This window comes from Anas platyrhynchos, chromosome Z, assembly GCF_047663525.1.
Source record: "Anas platyrhynchos isolate ZD024472 breed Pekin duck chromosome Z, IASCAAS_PekinDuck_T2T, whole genome shotgun sequence".
In the NCBI taxonomy this organism is placed as follows: Eukaryota; Metazoa; Chordata; class Aves; order Anseriformes; family Anatidae; genus Anas; species Anas platyrhynchos.
In genome coordinates this window covers 57,006,933-57,014,363 of record NC_092621.1, presented here as the reverse complement: position 1 = coordinate 57,014,363, position 7,431 = coordinate 57,006,933, and positions in this window count along the sequence as shown.

Here is a 7,431-nt window from a genome sequence, read left to right as displayed (position 1 = left end):
CATGGTAAACAAATTTTTCCTGATGTGCAGTCCGAACTTCCCCCTGGTGGAACATTGTGCTGTTTCTATGTGTCCTATCATTGGTTAATAGGGAGAAGAGACCAGCACCTCACTCTCCACTTGACCTCAGCATGCAACAAAACAACATCACTTTCCATCTCTCCTGCCCTAAAGGACTGTTATGGACAGAGCTTGAAGTCATGGACTAAATGACCGAAGGAATGGTATCTGTGTATCTGATATATAACTAAAGACAGGAAAAGTGATGATTAATTGTGATGTATCAGAAAGTGTGGGACCTGATCATGATATAAATAGTATAGAATAATGTGTGGATATTGTGCTGATTTTGGCTGGGCTAGTTAGTTTTCTTCCTAGTAGCTGATATAGCTGTGTTTTGGATTTAGGACAGGAATAATACTGATTATACTTCTAAATAAATACATTCTTACTAATGTTTTAGTTGTTGCAGGGCTATGCTTTTCATCTTCTTGTGCTGTCATGCCAGCAAGGAGGCTGTGGGTGTGCAAGAAGCTGGGAGATGGAAGAACCAGGACAGCTGACCCTGACTCTCAAAAAGGAATGTCCCATACCATATGATGTTATGCTGAACTATAAAACTCAGGGAGGTGGCCAGGGGTGGCTTCTGCTGCTCAGAGACTGGCTAGGCATTCATTAGCAGCAGATAAGTAATTGCATTGTGCATCACTTGTTTAGAAACCACTCCAATTCAATTCAATTTCATTTATTATTTTCATTATATTATCATTATTAATTATTATTATTAATAATAATTATCATATGAGAACATAATATAATAATATAGTAGCATATAATTATAATATAGACTATATTATATATAAAATACATAATATATAATAACATATCGCAATATAATATGTATTATAATTATATGTTATAATAACAATAATTTTCCCTTTATTTTCTGTCCAATTAACCTGTCTTTATCTCAAACCATGAGTTTTTTACACTTTTTTTTTTCAATATTCTTTCGCTCAGCCCACTGGGAGAGTGAGGGAATGAGTGAACTCTTAGTGTGGTGCTTAGCTGCCTGACAGGTTAAGCCACAACACTCATATGTATAGTAACCACAGTGTTGGCTCAAACTGAGTGCTGGAGAAACTGACAGACAGATATCTTGCTCAGCAGCTGAGGGTCAATGGAACATGTGCCAAAAAACAATATGACTACTTGTCTATCATCTTACCCAATAAACAGTGAGCCATGAGATTGTTGAGCTTTTCTGCATGGTGGCTGACGGCAGATCTCATTGAGTAGGGACATTTCTCAAGGTCGCACTTTCTGCAGAGATCCCTTATTCATCTCAGGAGATTCTTTACCACAACAGATCCTTGACAAGTAATAAATAGTTGTCTAAGCATTGTGAGCTTCACTGAGAAGTGAATATCTTAGGTTGGTTGTGCACATATAACATTTAGACATAAACCATTGACCAAGTCTGTGACTAGGAGTAGTTTCAGCCACACCAATGCTCATTACCTCTTTGGTTAAAAGCATTTAGAACACAGGGGAGTCCACTCTGAATGTCATGACTCAATGGGAAGGTCTACTTACATGTCTGATTTATCCTTTCCTCTATGCAGTAAATAATTAAATGTACCTTTTCATCTTAAATTTTGTCTTATTTATGTCTTATTTATGATTAAGCTCTGTTAGATGATTACATTATATCAATAAATATATTACTGTTTCCCTCTTATGAGGGAGTGTGTAATTTCCTTCACAACCCAAGTGCTCCAAATTGTATGGCAAATTATTCAAATTACTTGAATAGTTTTATTCAATTCATTTGACATTTCTGCTCTGACCACTGACTTTGTGACAGCTGGCAAGTCTTGCCTTTTTCCCTCACAGTAATCCTTGCCATTGAACTCAATAGTCAGTTTCAGCTGAAGTAAATTGACATTTATATCACTACCAAAGCTAGGATACAATTTTAGAGTTTATAGCCATGCCCTCCAGGGCAGCAGTATCAAATAATATAAAGGACATTGGTCTCATTGTTAAAACAAGGAAGAGAGAAACCCCGCTCAGCAGGGACCTACTTTATGGTTCCACCTGCCTGTTCTGTTGGACTAGATGCTGTGATATTTTCTTTATGGCTGATTTGAGAAATTTAAATGCAAATGAACTCATGAAGAAAATCTGATTGAGCAAGATACACTGTTTAATAAGGCTGTGGGGATAATAACAATATTTAATCAAATGTCACTAAGCTCCCTGAAATGTTCAGTTTTGGTTTCTAAACACGAACAGATTTAGTTCTTTGGAGAGTCACAGAATCGTAGGTTAAGGTTAAGTTTAGAAGGGACCTTCTTCTAGGTATCAAGCAGAGATACCTAGAAGAGGTTGCCCTGGATGACATCTAGATGACTTTGGAACTCCAAGGAGGAAGACTCCACAACCTGTTTGGGTAACCTCTGCCAGTACTCAAGAGCCTTCACAGTAAAAGTATTTCCTAATGTTCAGAGAACCTCCTGTATTTCAGTTTGTGCTCATTGCCCCTTGTTCTGTCACTTGGCACAGCTGAAAAGAACCTGACTCCATTCTCTTTGCACCCTCCCTTCAGATATTTATGCATATTAATGAGGCCCCCTCAGCATCCTCTTTTCTAGTCTGGACAGTCCCAGCTATCTCAGATTTTCCCCATAAGAGAGGTTCTCCATTCCTTTGATCATCTCTGTGGCTCTCTGATTTACTCTTGTCATTATGTCTAGGTCTCTCTTGTACTGGGGGAATTAGAACTGGACTCTGTACACCAGGTGAGGCCTCACCAGGCCACAGGTTTTGTATTATCTGTAAGTTTAATATGGGTACAGTCTACTGTATCATCCAGATTTTTGCAGAGTCACACAGAACCTCTTGGTTGTAAGAAGAACAGATTTATTTATTTATTTATTTATTTATTCTGAAAAGCAAGATCTGATGAAGAAGAATTTGTGTTGAGTTTTTACATGTTGGTCTTAAAATCAAAAGAAACCCAGAGCACAGAAGTGTTGGAGCAGGAGTCTTTTATCTAGAAATCTAGTCATCAGATCAGTCATCATGGATTCTTACTGTTATTTCAATTTTCTTTTTCTTGAGAAATCTGTAACACTGCCAGTGATATTTATTTACATAGTAATGTTTTATATAATATTTATTTATAGAGTATATTGGGGTTTTAAGAAGGAAATATTGAGGGACCATAGCACACTGCGTAATGCAACACAATATACTTGGGCAATTTTGTGATAGCTGGTAGATGGAGAAGTGACATGATACCAGGTCTTCAGTGACATTGTATTTGCTCTTTTGAATGATTCCCTAAAATTGGACCAATAAGGTTTCACCACTTTTAAGAATTTGGTTTTAAAAATAAAATCTGAAAGGGTGTAATTGTATTGACCAAAATTTCTGATTAGTTTGTTTGACCAGAAGAAAGAAAATTTTAATAGTTTTCCAAATATTTAATTGAATAAATACTGAGTCTGACCAACTTTACGTCCTTCAGAAACTGCAGTTAATATGATGCTGGTGTGTAGATCATACCAGGATATAGTGTTTGTTTGTCAATAGGAATATATTTTCTCCAATTGTTTTATTCTCTTTTTAGGGACAGATTCACAATATTATTTTTCTTTTGCCTGACAGTTTTTATCTGATTATTCTAATGTTGATCTTTTAAGTTATGCCTCCTACTTCAACCATTCTATATAAAGTCCTACAAACTTAACTCATATAGATGAGACAGGTTTGGAATTGGTCTGTCACACTGATAAAGAATTTAAACCTGACTCAAGACCCATTAAGTCCAGTGAAAGGATTTTCATTTATTTCAGTGACTAGGCTCCTTATGCTCCTTCTTGCTTGAGTAGGTCAGTTGCTGTCAGTGGGCCTAGTCCTGTAAATGATTCTGTATGAGACATAGCGAATTATGTGACACTGGCTTTGACAATTTTTTTGCAGTTCTGGTATATTATTGTTAAATTAATATGAATGTATATGTGCAAATGTATTTCCATTTATAAGCACATATCTCGTTTATGATATTGTAGTATTGTGTGTGTTGCAGTGTCCATAAGCCTAAGGAAAAACAATCAGAGTTTCCAAGATTAATTCTATAAAATCTGAGCTGGATAATTCCAGTCCTAGGTGCAATTAATTTATATCCACTCTAATTTAGTAGCTTGTACAAATGCAGGGATGTAATAAAATATAGAAGATCAAAAAAATCTTAGAGTGGTGAAATCCAACATGGAAGATTTTCCTTTGTCATGGATATATGAACTTTTGCAGATGTAGACATGCAATATAGTTATCCTCCTTAAAAAAAAAAAAAAAAAAAAAAAAAAAAAAAAAAAAAGCTGATTTTTATTGTCTTTTCTTTGATGTCATATAAGAACTAGCAGTGCAATTTGACAGTGCAGTTGAACAGACCACTAGCTACAGTAATTTCTGTTCTATGCTATGCAGAAGAAAAGTATTTTATTAAAAAATATTTTATTAATAGGAAAACTTAAGATGAAGAAGTAGGCTTTGTTGGCTTTGTTTTATGGTCAGAAAACAACATTCTGAATATGAAAAAATATCAGAATCATTTAAATTTGAATACATATAACGTCTACTAAAACAAAAATAAAATCAATAACAGAAAGCTATTTCCATATTTTTAATATATTACTTTTTTTTTTTTTTTTTCTATGATCATATTTGGGAAAATAAAAGCAATATGTGATGTGATAATATTGTCAGACCTCTCACCCTGGTTTAATATTAGATACCAAATTATCACAGAATCACAGAATTTCTAGGTTGGAAGAGACCTCAAGATCATCGAGTCCAACCTCTGACCTAACGCTAACAGTCCCCACTAAACCATATCCCTAAGCTCTACATCTAAATGTCTTTTAAAGACTTCCAGGGACGGTGACTCCACCACTTCCCTGGGCAGCCTGTTCCAGTGTCTAACAACCCTTTCGGTAAAGAAGTTCTTCCTAACATCTAACCTAAAACTCCCCTGGCGCAACTAAATTATAAAATATCCCAAGCTGGAAAGGACATACAAAATTCATTGAGAACAACTCTTATATAAAACCATATTTCTGAGAGCATTGTCCAAATGGTTCTTGAAATCTAGAAGGATTGGTGCTGTGATCACTTGCTGGGGGAGCCTGCTGTAGTGCCTGATCACCCTCTTGGTGAAGAAACTTTTCCTAACATCCAACTTGAACTTCTCTTGAAGAAGGTTCATGCCATTCCTTTGGGTATTTACTAGACATACTAGATTACTAGAGAGGACTCCAGTGCCTGCTCCTCTGCTCCCCTCATGAGGAAGTGCAGGCTGCCATGAAGCCTCCCCTCAGTCTCCTCTTCTCTGGGCTGAACAAACACAGTGACCTCAGCTATTTTTCATACGTCATACCTTTTAGACCCTTTTTTAGACAAAGCTATATAAAACAGTAATAAAGATGATAAAACAATAGTTTTGTGTCCTTCTTACATTGTGGTGCCTCATACTGCACACAGTACGCAAACTGAGGTTAGAGAAGTACAGAACAACCACTCCCTTTGACCATCAGCACAGCAATATTGTGCTTGATGTACTCGATGAGATGACTGGCTCCTTTGGCTGCCATGGCACACTGTTGATTTATTTTAACTTACCATCCACCAGATCCATTTCTTTGGGGCTAATCCTCAGCCTCTGTGGTGTTTTTTCTCAGGTGGGTAGCAGAGTTCCACCATGGCCACTCTCTCACTCCCCCTTCCTCACAGAGAAAATACAGCACAAAGAGCTTGAGGTCTGAGAATGATTTAATTAAAGGGAAAGGAAATGGGAAAACAAAACAAACAAACAAACAAACAAACAACACAAACAAGCAAACAAACAAAAAACCAAGGCCATATTTAAGCACGGACAGAAAGGGAAAAAAATAATTAAACAAAAGTTATTCTCTACTTCCCATCAAAGAGCGATGTTCGGCCACATTCTGAGAAGCAGGGCCTCAAAATGTGTAGTGGTTATTTGGGAGGACAGGCCCCTCCCCCACGAGAGCCCCCCTTTTATTGCTGAGCGTGACATCAGGTGTTATGGAACATCCCTTTGGTCGGTTTAGGTCAGCTGCCCTGGTGATGTCCTCTCCCCATCACTTGCCCACCCCCAGCCTGCTGGCTCTTGGGGGCTTGGAAGGAGTCCTGATGCTGTGCCAGCACCATGCAGCAATAGACACAACACTGGAGTGATATCAGTGCTGTTCCAGCTACGAGTGCAGAGCACAGCACTGTGTGGGCTGCTGCATTGAAAGTTAATTCTATTCCAGACAGACCCAGCACAGGACTCCACAGCACAGGGCATGAGAGTGACCGAGAAGGAGCCGCAGCAAAGAAGCACTATAGACTGACCATAACTCCCGTTTCCCTATTCCCCTGTGCCACTCGGGGGGAGGAGGTGGAAGAGGACAGATGGGGGGAAGGAACTTTTCATTTATTTCCTTTGTTTCTCACTTCTCTAACTTGTTAGTAATAGGCAATAAATCTTACTATCTCCCTATGCTGAGTCTGCTTTGCCCGTCACAATAATTGTTGTGCAACTCCCTACCCTTATTTCAATCCTTGAGCCCTTTTCATTGTATTTTCCCCCTGTTCCTCTTTGAGGCTGGAGAGAGAGAGAACTGTTGTGGTGGAGCTCGGCTGCCCACCCAAGTAAAATCACCACAGTCTCTCATCCCCCAGTCTGTACTCAGGGTTATATATACCCAGGGATGCCCCATCCCAGGGGCAGAATCTGGCACTTGCTTTTGTGAAATTTCACACGATGATTGTACAGACTTCTAATTTGTCAAGTTCTCTCTGCAAGACATCTCCATCCTTATGGGAGTCAACAGCTCCTCCTAATTTATTACCATCTGCAAATTTATTTAGTACACCTTCAAGTCCTGCATCCAAATCACGTATAAAAATGTTGAAGAGAACTGTCTCTTCAATGGAGCCCTGGAGAATCACACTAGTGACTGACCGCCAACCTGATGTAATCCCACCTAACTCTTTGAGCTGGTAACCCTGTGATGTAACTCCTTGAGCCTAATCTCTATCAGACAATTGTTCACCCATCATATTATGTACCTGTCTAGCTGTAGTCTGTTCCAGTGTGCAACCACCCTCTCTGTGAAAAACCCCCTCCTGATGTCAAACCTAATTTCCCCTGCCTCAGCTTAACCCTGTTTCTGCGGGTCCTGTCACTGGTGTTAATGGAGAAAAGGTCCCCTGCCTCTCGACACCCCCTTATGAGGAAGTTGTAGACTGTGATGAGGTCTCCCCTCAGCCTCCTCTTCTCCAGGCTGAACAGGCCCAGTGCCCTCAGCCGTTCCTCGTACGTCTTCCCCTCCAGGCCTTTCACCATCTTCGTAG